Source organism: Diceros bicornis, chromosome 8 (assembly GCF_020826845.1).
Source record: "Diceros bicornis minor isolate mBicDic1 chromosome 8, mDicBic1.mat.cur, whole genome shotgun sequence".
Classification (NCBI taxonomy): Eukaryota; Metazoa; Chordata; class Mammalia; order Perissodactyla; family Rhinocerotidae; genus Diceros; species Diceros bicornis.
The window spans coordinates 51,714,358-51,727,106 of NC_080747.1; the positions used below are offsets into that span (position 1 = coordinate 51,714,358).

Below are 12,749 nucleotides of genomic sequence, written 5' to 3' on the forward strand. Positions count from 1 at the left end.
AAAGAAATCTTATGTACCTTTCCATAAATCTCTAAATCTCCCCTAATGTTAACATAATAATACGTTTATAATAAAAAATCAAAACCAAGAAATTGACATTGACACAATTTATAGAGCTTATTTGCATTTCAACATTTATACATGCACTCATTTTTGTGTGTATATCTATGCAATTTTAGTACATGTGTGTGTAGACTTGTGTAACCTCCAGGAAAATCAAGATACTCATACCATCACTAAAATCTTCCCTCATGTTAGCTCTTTATGGCCATGTATATCTTTCTACTCCTAACACCTGGAAACCACTAATAAATTCTCTTTTTATGTTGTCATGTTGTTTCACAATGTTACATAAATTGAATGATGCCGTATGTACACTTTTGAGACTGGCTTTTTTCATTCGGCATAATTTCTTTGAGGTTCATCCAAGTTATTGGTATATCAGTAGCCATTCTTTTTTATTGCTGAGTAGTATTCCACAGCATGGATGTACCACAGTTTGTTTAACCATTCACTCATTGAAGGATATTTGGTAGTTTCCACCTTTGGGCTATTAGAAATAAAGCTGCTATGAACATTCGTGTTCAAGTTCCTGTGTGAAAATAAATTTCATATCTTTGGAGTAAATGCCCACAAATACAATTGTTGGGCCTATGGTAAGTCAATTTTCGTCATTAATTTTTAATGATATGTGGTTTATGGCCACTCCTATTACACCTCCAACTGATCCAACAAAAGCAGGATGAATCAGATCCAATTATATAATATATCTCTTCACAAAGAAAATATTAAGACACACAAATATTCAACATGGACACAAAACAGCAAGTCAAATAGCCAAAGAAATATTGAATAAATAAAAAAGGTTATTTGATGAGGAAAATTCATAAAATAAAATGAATATCTTGATATGTAAATTCTATAACATATTTCTATGTTTAAACTTTAAATATCTTAATCGTAGATAACTAATTATCTTAATGAAATAATAGCCACACAAACTTTTACTTCCTTGATTTATTTAAAATAGATTCTTCAACTTCATTCTCCCTCCTTAAAAATTTGTTTGACTCTTAACGCATGTTCCAGTTAAAAATTTGTTTGACTCTTAACGCATGTTCCAGTACCCGAATGAGTAACTCATATCACTTCGTCCCAAACTGACATTTCAAAAGATGACTTCAAATACATTTTCAGAGATATTTTTGAGTTCATTCAAGCTGAGCAGTACTTCTTATCTTCTGAAATGTCAGATGGCTGGTCTGAGGAAAATGGAAACAGATCTCTTTTTAAACATCATCATATGTGTGGGTATAGTATTATGACTTGGTTTCTCTAAGCACACTGTGGGGAATATATCATATTTGTGTGCAAAAGTTTGCTTTCTCAGAAAAAAGAAAAAGAAAAAAATGCACTTGAAAAGCAAAATCAATCATCTTAATTTGTATTGAGAGTTTTACTTGAAGTCTCTTTTTAATATCTTCCCATTTTGGATTTTCTAATCACTTTAAGTGGGTTAAAACTTTTATTATCATGCAGTAATGTAGTACTATGAAAATCCAAGACTCTGTGATGTAGACCAAATATTTTTAATAGGATTTTTGAAACCTAAATTTGACATTAAGAATATTTTTAAAAATTGCAAAGAAGCACATAAAATATTCATATACCCTTAACCCGACATGAATAAATTTTTACAGCTCCCATATTTTCTTAAAATCATTAAAAATATTGATGAATTTTTGCATTGTATAAAGATAGTAAATTGAACACAGTCATCCATTTTAGATTGCCTCTGAAATGCTACTAAAATTACTAATAAAGGGATTTAAATAAACAAACAGAAAGCCATAAGAGCAAGAGAACAGGAAAGGAGATAACAGAAAAATATTTTGGAAGATGGACTGCAAATGGATGAGTGATAAATAATCGAAGAGGCCCAAGAAAGTTGAATCCTAAATCAACAGGTGGAAAAACTAATTAGCAATCTGATTTTTACCACAAGTTCCAAGAAGGCTTTGAAATTTATGGCATTAGGTAACTCTGACAGTAGAATAATAGAATAAAAACGAGTTTTGATTGAAAGTGTGTTTTAAAAAGAATTGGATTCCCAGATCCTGTTCCCCATTCTATGTAGTTAGGTATATTGCCCTCTTCCTTGCCCTGCTCAAACAGGGAGTTTTATTCTCTGAAAAAGTTAAACAGAAGGCCTCTGTTCTAGTTTATATCAGGCAGAATGAAAACAAGAATAGCATCCTGCATATTATATGTTAAATTAATTGTCTATTGCTGTGAAACAAATTACCCCAATATTCAGTTGCTTGAAACAACCTTGATTACCTCACAGCTTTGTGTATCTGGGAACTGGGCATAGCTTAGCTGGATTCTTTGGTTCATGGTCATTCAGAGGCTGAAATCAAGGTATTGGATGGGAACTGGAGTCATTTCAGGCAGAGGATTTATTTCTGAGCTCACTCACTTCGTTGTTGGCAGGATTCAATTCCCTGTAGGCTCTTAGTCTGTGGCTATCCTATGTTTCTCACCATATGAGTCTCTTCAACATTGCATCCTGCTTCATCAAATGTAGCAAGTCAAGAAGGTGAAAGAGTGTGCAAGCAAGACAGTTAAAATCTTTTGCAACCTAATTTCTGAAATTATATTCTATCACTTTTGCCTATTCAATTCATTAGAAGCAAACCACTAGGTCAGCCCACACTCAAGAGGAGAGGATTCCACAAGGACGTGAATATCAGGAGGTGAGGTCATGGGGAACATCTTGGGAAGTGTGCCCACCACACATGACTTCTGTCTATGGAACTCCAGAATTACCAGCCTTCCTTGCCCACTCAGCTTTGAATCCATGAAACAGGAACAAGACATAAAAATGAAACAGTACAAAAGAAAGAGCTTTTGAAAATTAAATTTGATTGAAATGAAAAACTCAATAAAAAGGCTGTTAAACAGTGAAGAAAATGAAGCAAGGAGTCAAAAACCTGGAATACAGCAAAGTGAATACATGAAATTCAGAGGACTTAGCAGAAGGTCAAACATTCTAAAATAATAATTCCAGAAGGGGAGAAAAGAGAATGAAAGAAAGAAAATAATCAAAGCAATAGTTAAAATAAAACATCTAAAAATGAAGGACATAAGTTTGCATATTGAAAGCCTATACCCCATACCAAGTGATCAGTAAAATGGAGAAAAATAGACTCATGCAAAGGCACTCTGACATTACATTTCAGAATAATGATGAAAAAGAGAAGTATCTGTTAGCTTTGAGAGAGAGAAAGAAACATAACAACAAAACAGACATAAAGAGCAGGAATCAGAATCACTTTAAGTGTGTGAACAGCAACACTGGATAATAGAACACAGTGGAACAATGTCTTCAGAATTCAGAAGAAAAAATATTTCCAGGGGCCAGCCTGGTGGCATAATGCTTAAGATCATGCTCTCCACCTCCGCAGCCTGGGGTTCGCAAGTTCGGATCCCGGGTGCAGATCTACACACCACTTTTCAAGCCATGCTGTGGCAGGCGTCCCACGTATAAAGTAGAGGAAGATGGTCATGGATGTTAGCCCAGGGCCAATCTTCCTCAGCAAAAAGAGGAGGATTGGCAACAGAGGTTAGCTCAGGGCTAATCTTCCTCACCAAAAAATAAAATATTTCCAACCTTGAATTTTACATCCACCTGAATTATCAATCTCTGTGAGGACTGAACAAATTTACGTTTTTTAGTACTTCTCATTCAACTTTTCTTAGGGAGGTACTGGATGACATGCTGTTCCAAAATAAGGGTGTAAACCAAGAAATAGTTTTATGTGGATTCAGAAAATATTTGGGGCATATTTTCTGAATCCAGTGGGGTCTCCAGCACTGAGATAAAGAAGAATAGATTTCTCAGAATATGGCTAATGATGATCCCGAGATGAGATCTGTAATCCACTCAGGGAGGCCAAATAGTGCTGATTGGAGAGATCAGAAGGTTGTTGGAAAGATTTTTTTTTGAGATAAAATTGGTAGAATGCCTGATGCATATTAGTACAACGAGAAGAGTTTAATATAATTAGCAAGTAATGAGGGGTTATTTTAGTGGTAGGTAGAAAATACAAGACAATTATTCAGGGAAAACAAAGTTTTAAGGAAAGGACAAGTAATCATATGATATCTCTTGAATAACCTGTTAATAACATTCACATAGTAATAACATCATAAATGGTGAATGCAGAGCTAATAAAAATTTTGATAAATAGGAGTGATAGAAGGATGGGACTGAATGGTTATAGGGAGACATGATGAAAGAACCAAATCCTTATCTTTATTATTGCAAAATCAGTAGATACTGAATAAACCTTAAATAAATCAAGATACTGAAGTATGTACATGTTATTTAGAGATACTGTGTTATATACAAAAATAAAAAGCAAAAATGATCAAAATGGTTGATTTTGGGGATAAGGATGTCAAAGGCAGAGACAATGAACCACTGCTTTATCAATAAACTTTATAGAACTATGAAAATCTAATTATAAGCATGTATAACATTGATTAAAATGAAACAAATAAAAATGATATAGTTTGTGGGATTTTAAATCTTTCACAAATATTTAACATATATGTAACTTTCTTCAATTTGTATTTTTTTTTGCTGAGGGAGACTGGCTCTGAGGTAACATCTATTGCCAAATCTCCTCCTTTTTCTTTTTTTTCCCCCAAAGCCCCAGTAGATAGTTGTATGTCATAGTTGCACATCCTTCTAGTTGCTGTATGTGGGACTCGGCCTCAGTATGGCCGGAGAAGCAGTGCGTCGGTGCGCGCCTGGGATCCGAACCCCGGGCCGCCGGTAGCAGATCACGTGCACTTAACTGCTAAGCCACAGGGCCAGCCCCTTCAATTTGTATTTTTAATACCAGCGTTATATTTTCAACTTCTATACATACCAATAAATGTGCATCTCTTTCATATTTGTAGTATTTTGTAGTATGTATCTTTGTAGTATTCTGATATTTGGGTTAACGAACAATTTAGTTATCCATTTTTCCACTGTTGACAATGTAATGAAGACTTTTGCATATGCTTTGTGAGAGTTTATCTAAACTTCTATACCTAGAAATGGAATTGAAGAAATATAAGGATGAAATAACATTTTTTGTTGTTGTTTTTTGTTTGTTTGTTTGTTTTGTGAGGAAGACCAGCCCTGAGCTAACATCTATTGCCAATCCTCCTCCTTTTCTTCCCCAAAGCCCCAGTAGATACCCGTATATTATAGTTGCACATCCTAGTTGCTGTATGTGGGACACAGCCTCAGCATGGCCCGACAAGCAGTGAGTCAGTGCACATCCGTGATCTGAACCCCGGGCCACCAGTAGCGGAGCACGCGCACTCAACTGCCAAGCCACGGGGCCGGCCCAAAATAACATTTTAATCGTAACTAGATATTGCCAACTTGTTCTCTATAATATTTGTAAAATTTTTCAATTGAAATATTCCAGATTTAGCAAGAGGATGAATACTGTTGCCTCTCCCCTCTCCAAAGCAGAAAGTAGTTCTCCTTTGAGAACAGATTTCTCAGTAAACTGTCCATTTACTTTATTGTTAAATTTCTATAGTGATTTTTCTCTAAGGAGTTCATAGGGTTTTATTTTCTTTTTCTATGCAACAGTAAATGCAGGAAGACAGTGAAACAAAGTCAGTAGAGGTTTAATAGAAAAATGATTGCAATTCAAAACTGTTATGCTCAGTAAAGATATTGTTCATGTGTAAGGAAACATTCAGAGCCCTGTATAACTTAAAAGAATAACACCCAAATATATTTTCCTCAAAAATTTCCAGAAGAATTTTCCCACATCATCAAGAGATGAACAAAATATGAGCTAAGTAATTACTGTGAACATTCAACAGCTAAAAATTAAGATAAATGTACAAAAGCACGAAAGTCTATGGGACAGTGTAGGATGTTAATGCATATAAATAACTTTCGTAATTATATTTTCAAAATTGAATGTTTAGTCTAAAAATCTTGAAAGATAAATTTATTTATTTAAATATGGAGTTTGTAACCTCAAGAAAAATTAAGTATGAAATGGGAAAAATGCTAGGGAAGTAATGTAAGAAAAATGAGTAAGGGAGTCTAAAAATAAACAGTTTAATTTTAATATTAATATAACTCTAATTTTTTTAAACAAATGTCAAAATCTTTAAGTAGTTGAATTGAAATTAGCACCCTAATTTTTAAATCACTACACAAAGGAATACGTCAGTAAAACAAAAAGTTACCCCCAAAAGCATCAAATACTATTATGCATCGGACTAAATATAACGTCACAGAAATAAATACAAGCAGCTTAAATTCCTTGATTATAAGTTAAGATACTCAAGGGTCCAGCCCAGTGGCATAGTGGTTAAGTTCACATGCTCTGCTTCAGTCGCCTGGGGTTCACTGGTTTGGATCCCAGGCTTGGACCTACGCACCACTCATCAGGCCATTCTGTGGCAGCGTTCCATACACAAAATAGAGGAAGATGGGCACAGATGTTAGCTCAGGGTCAATCTTCCTCACCAAGAAAAAAAACAAGTTAAGATACTCAAGCTGAATAACAGGAAAAACTATTTAGTATTGTTGCTTCATAGATGATTTCTTGTAGAAAATACCCTTTCAAAACCTGAGGGATAAGAAACTTTGAAAATGATTTAGATATTTGAAATGATGGCAAGAAAATACAAGATGTTAGCAATGGGATGGAATGTAATTTCCTTTTGACTTCTCTGCCTGCGAATTCCTTCTCAGTCTATAAGGATCTGCTCAAATATCACTTCTTGTTCAATTATTTACCAATAGGCCATAACTTTAAAGAATAAATGACTCTCTCCTCTTGCATTTTTGTATTACTTCCACAGTAGCATTTAGACTTGGTGATTCTAATGACTCTTTCCTGCACTACATGAGGTCTTGTGGCAGAAAACATGCACTAGTAATTTTTGTTGCCAACGTCTAGAATAATTTGGGATACGTATGTATTCAAACTATGTTTATGAATTGAGTTAAATTGATTTTTTTATGTTCTCAGCCTCCTTATTCATAGATAAGAACTTTTCATAAATTATCATACTTTGTGATTTTGTGATAACCACTCTATGTTAGAGTTATGTCTAATTCATACATCCTCAAAGGTTAGGAATGTTTTCAAACTCTAAGATCATAATGTGTTTACTTGCAAAACGCTGAAAATAAAAATGCTGATTTCTAAGTATCTTTGCTTTTAGAAGACACACAGATTTTCAGTCTAGTAACACAAAAAATACATTAAAATAATATAGATTTGTTAATCAATACACAATGCATTTTTCCACTATTTTTTACTTTTTCCCTTTTGCTTACTAAACAGTCTTTAATAGGTTATATTTTGGAACAGTAGCAAACTGGGAAAGACTTGAGGTGAACTGCTTTAAATCTTTTTAGCATTACCTTAAGGAGATCGCAAAACTCACTATGATATCGAGGATTAAATCTAGATTAATACTTGGACTTGGACTTACGTTGGGCTCTTTCTTTTTGAGTGAAATACGTTTTTCCCTCTAGCTTAACGAAAAATTTTTGATGGTATCCTGGGTATCACTTTTAAATAGAAGTCTAAATTAAAAAGCAAAAAAGAAAAAACAAATCTTGTTTTAGTTATGAATAACAGAAATCAGTTTCACTATTTTAGTAAAATACAGTTAAATTTTAGTTAATAATATATTTTACAAAGACATGCATTAAATTCTAATGAAACTGTGTGCACGTGTATAATTACTATTCAAATTTGCACCAACTACTGGTAAAATTGCTGTAATTGTGTTTGCAAGTGTGGCTGAAAAAGCTCGATGCTTAATGAAGAGCCATTTTCACAATTCTTTCCTATAGCCATTTCTAGAACTGAATTTTTCATTGTTGTCAAGACAGTTTCAGCCTCAACCTTATATCCAGTCTGTTCATATATGCCCTAGCTTGAGAATTGCTAATAGGGGCAGAAAATTCACTTATTCGTTCAGTTTTTTTTTCAGGTGTGTAGGTGTTCTAAGTTGTGTGAATTTTGCTTTGAGTTGCTTTGAGTTGTACAGCACTTGCTTCGTGTTCTTGCTGTCTGGATTGCAGTTCTCAGATCGGAAACAGGGAACTTGATTGGAAGTCATTTCAGGTACCCATTGAGTATGTTAAAGCACAGTGGTATTTCAAGTCATGTATCTTCCAGAAACAAAGTATCTAACTTGGTCAGCAGTGAAATGAAAATATTAATTGTTCCATGTTTGTTAACCTGAAGCATATAAACTAATGGTAATGTTATCACTAAATTGAACTCCTGCCCAGAGCTATGGAACACAGACACAGAAAATCATAATGCAAACTCTGTATCTGTGAAGGAATTGATGAATATAGATTTGTTTGTTTCTTCAGGGGCCTCGGTTTCTCTGTGGTAGGGACACCAGTTTGAGACGAAGATGTGTTCAGTTTATGATTCAAATACTTTGGAAGTTCTATTGGAATTTACATTGACTAAGAATGTTGCCAGGAGAAGACTCATCCTGAAAGAAAATTGTGTCTAATTACATACCTTTTTCTAATCTTTATATTCTGTTGTTCAAAAAAATCATTGTCTTCAATTATCTACATATAGATTATCTGAAAATCATATCATTTACACAATTTACATATGTAGAGTAGTATAATTATATTGTCATAAGCATCATTGGTAATAGACTGTCCCAAAGCTTCACTGCTTCTTCTATGTTTGCCAATTAGTGCAAACTATAGAGAGGAAATAATGGTGACAGAATTTCTAAATAGGCAGTCACTGAGCTATTGTTCTTTCTATCACATGGAAAAGTTAACACTCGTCCCCAAAGTTTTTTGATAACACATCCCATCATGAAAATATTTTTGGAAAAATATCCCAAAACATGTTTATTTATTTACAAATTGTGTACACTTACTTCTCTACTAACGCATTAAGTGCATTGTAAACCATCACAAAATACAGTTGCATTAAAGATAATTAAAAATTATTTTAAAGATTTTATTAATTACATATGTAAATTTATACTTCAAATTGTCTTTTTGATGATTTAGAAATTTTTTGCTGATCTCTTGTCATGTCATTTTAGATCATCACTGTTTTATCTTTCAAGTGTGGACTACCAAAAGATTGAACTTGATTGGTAGGTGTCAGTTCTGCCATTTTCTGATGTTTGCTCATGTTTGGATTGTTAATCATATATTATCTTTAATACTTGTTTATTTGGCAGAAATCTCTGTAAGCCACTTGTCCATTTTGTGGGCATTTTATTAATTAAAACTGTAAAACATATAATATGTAAGTCCACTCAACTATGCACAGTAAACTTCAGTGAGTCACAAAATGCTGAGGCAAATAAGAGATTGTGTGACACCGTCAGTGTCTCCAGGATGTGTAACTTCTACTTTTTACACAACACGTTGCATGCCATCTGTGATATGTGACCCCCCAAAAATGGGACTAAGCTATGTACCGGCATCAGTGAGAATACTCCAACTCTCCAAGGGATTGTGCTCAGTTTGCAGACAGTCTCCTTAGACCAGTTGTCCTCCAACTAGGGTATACATAGCCTAGGTTATAAGATGTAAGCATAGATGGTTTTAAGGAAATTAATTTCCTGATTCTCTTCCATATGGATCTTTCCTAAGACTGATAAGGTTCCTGAGTCAAGCAGTTTTTTTCCCTACATCTCCTTTCTCTAGTAGATTTATCTACACTTTATCCTAAAAAGGAACACTACTCATCCATCCTATGGCTAATTATGGTATATTGTTCCAGGATGTAAAATTCCCTAGGGTTTTACACACACACACACACACACATACACACACACTCTCTCACACTCACACATACATACACAGAGGATAAACTAGATATTGGTGTTAGAGTTGAGAAAATGAATAACTCTAATAACTAGAAAACAAATGCTTTTTCAGGTGGTTTCCAGTTCATACTTTTCAACAGAATTGAAGGAGAACCAAATTTAGTTGTCAGGTGACAGATTATTAAATATTTTTAATGGGAAATAAGAGTGTGATTTTTGGCACAAAACTCAGAAAGGGTTTAAAGAACTGAGCTATACACTTGTAACAATTCTGTTCAAATCTATTTACTTATAGGAACATAGTTTCTTCATGCTCAGACCTATTTTTTTTAAATAAAAGAATAGAATGGATGTTGAACTCTGCATTCTTCTCACAATAAATAATACCTATCCATGGATACATGATAGAAGATCTTTCATGCCTTGTTTGTTACATTTACATATAATAGGAAAGATATGTCAATGTAAAATAATTTTTTTAACATTTACTGTCTTATGCTCATAGGCAATTTAAACAATGATTTTTAATTTAAATATAAACATCTTATTGTAGAGAAACAATACAAGACTTTCAACAAAAGACTTAAGTGTATTGGATACATTTGAATAAAATTCTGTGGAGGAATTGGGATTGAATATGATCTTAAGAAGTAAAATTCAAGCAATTTTATACTTGTTCATGTATTTCTTTTAAATTAGTGATGTTGTGTATCAAATCATCATATTTATGACTCATTGAATGTAATTTAAAAAATGACATAACCTGTCCATTTTAAAATGCCGATGTTTACCGAGGCAAAATTTCAAAATTTTTTGCTATTTTAAACTGTTATAATTTAATTATCAAACTGAAAACTTTATTGCAAATATTTGTTTTATTCTAAATTCTTATAGGGGATATATGAGAAAAAAATACTTTTAAAAACCACTGCTTTAGATGAGCACTATCATTATAGCTTCGGCCTACATCGGAAATCAGTATTTTTGAATGATAAGATTCAGTCAAATTTTAGCCAACAGATAATAGTGTCCTGGTAGGAGAAAGACAGAGAATAAATATGAGGGAATGACAGGAGATTTTTAGATCTGATGTAAAACCAATAGTTATTTCACACACATATTTAATCACTGGTACACCTGAATGCAATCAACAGTAATGCTGTGTAGTGTCTCCTAGATCAGAAGAATTGCTACCTAAAGGATCATGTGTTTGAGAATCGTCTTCTATGTCAAAATGAATTTTTTTAATGTAATTGTTTTATTATAATCACTACTACTACTACTACTACTACTACTACTACTACTATTACTACTACTACAACATAGATGTTTAGGGTATAGAAAAATCGACCAATTTTTCATGAGTCATTATAAGCCATGGTCCATAGATCTAATTTGTAAGGTCATATGTGATTTTAACATCCATTCTGAATATGCTGACAAGTATTACATTATCTTTAAAGAATATTATTTTATATTTTAAAATCTTACTTTCACTGATGCTTTCAAATAGTTCCAAGTACCAAATTGCTGTTTTCATAACTCCTCTGCCTGAAATTAAGAGGAAAACCTCATTTTAAGCTCTCTTTGTTTCTAATTGGTAAGAAAAAAAGTTTTTCAATAAATAAAAATCACAGAGATGCATACACATATTGCATTTTAGAATGAGGACATAATGAACCAGCGTTATTCACTTAGGGAACATGGAAAAAATAAATGATCAAAAATAATCCCATTATCCAAATGCCATGGCCTCATTGATGTACTCTATGAGTGGGTAGGAAACCAGAAAATATGAAATTCAATTCAAAAGGTAATATTTTAATAAAAGAACATTTTGTTATGAAGACTTTGCCATAATGATGTTTACTGAAAAGCTTTTTGATGATGATGACAATTTTTTATATTTTAATAGATATATTAAAATAAGAGAGAGAGAGCATCTGTGATATTGGATGTTTTGTGCTTCCTTTGTGGTATCTATTTTATATATTCTATTATTATTTCTAGTACATATATTCTTTTTGACCTCATTTCCTTTGTGCTACCTACTTGTGTCTAATGTGTGCGTATCTCTGACTGTATTTTCTCTGTTTTGGTTTTTTCCCTAGTCACACGACTGGACAGTATTTTCCAGGCTCCTTTTCAGTGATGTGTGGCCACTTGCCTTAAATCCAGCTAATTGAATATGAAGTAATCATCTTTCCTTCCTGGAATAGACAATAAATACTCTCCAATGCCCAGGTTTTGCTCTTCCCATCAGTTGACTGAATGGAGAGGAATTCAAGGACTTAGAGGAAGTGAAGCCACAATCTAGAAAGATCCTGGGGATCTGGATGACTGTGTAGAGCAGGACCCCCAGGAGGCTCTCCCCTCTGTGATGTAAGCAAGAAATAAACTAATTGCGTAAAACCAGTGAGATTTAGTGTTTTTTTCTTAAACAAGTTAGCCTACTCTGGCTAATACATCATCTTGTGGGTGTCTTTGACCCATAGGTTCATTAACACAACCTTACCTTAGGTGCTCATCGTTTCAAACTGAGACAGGGAAAAAGCAGAACCAAAAGCTGTCTCTCAAGCAGCAGCAGATGCCTGACCACTCCAGGTAGCCAACCTGGCCCAGAGACTAACCAATCCTCACCTGCCTACTTCAACTGCTATAAATCAGTACCCCAGATCCCACCTGGAGCTGGTCGTTTGGTTTCCACCGGATAAACCCGACCGGCTTTCCTTCCTTAGTTTACTTCTAATCAGCCTGGCTTTTGACTCTCAGTAAACTTGTATAATCTCTTCTGACCCGCTCTTGAATTCCTTCCTGTGCTAGGTCAAGAACCCATACTAAGGGCCGGGTCTGACCTGGGAGCCCAGTCCCAC

At 33.9% G+C, this 12,749-nt stretch overlaps 1 long non-coding RNA gene across 1 annotated transcript; it reads left to right on the forward strand.

Annotated features, from left to right (window-relative positions):
- The first annotated feature begins 8,088 nt into the window (after positions 1-8,088).
- On the forward strand, positions 8,089-12,178 carry LOC131409320 (uncharacterized). Its single transcript, XR_009220903.1, has 3 exons — positions 8,089-8,177; positions 9,142-9,195; positions 11,988-12,178. It is a non-coding gene; the product is annotated as an uncharacterized LOC131409320 (long non-coding RNA).
- Positions 12,179-12,749: the final 571 nt, after the last annotated feature.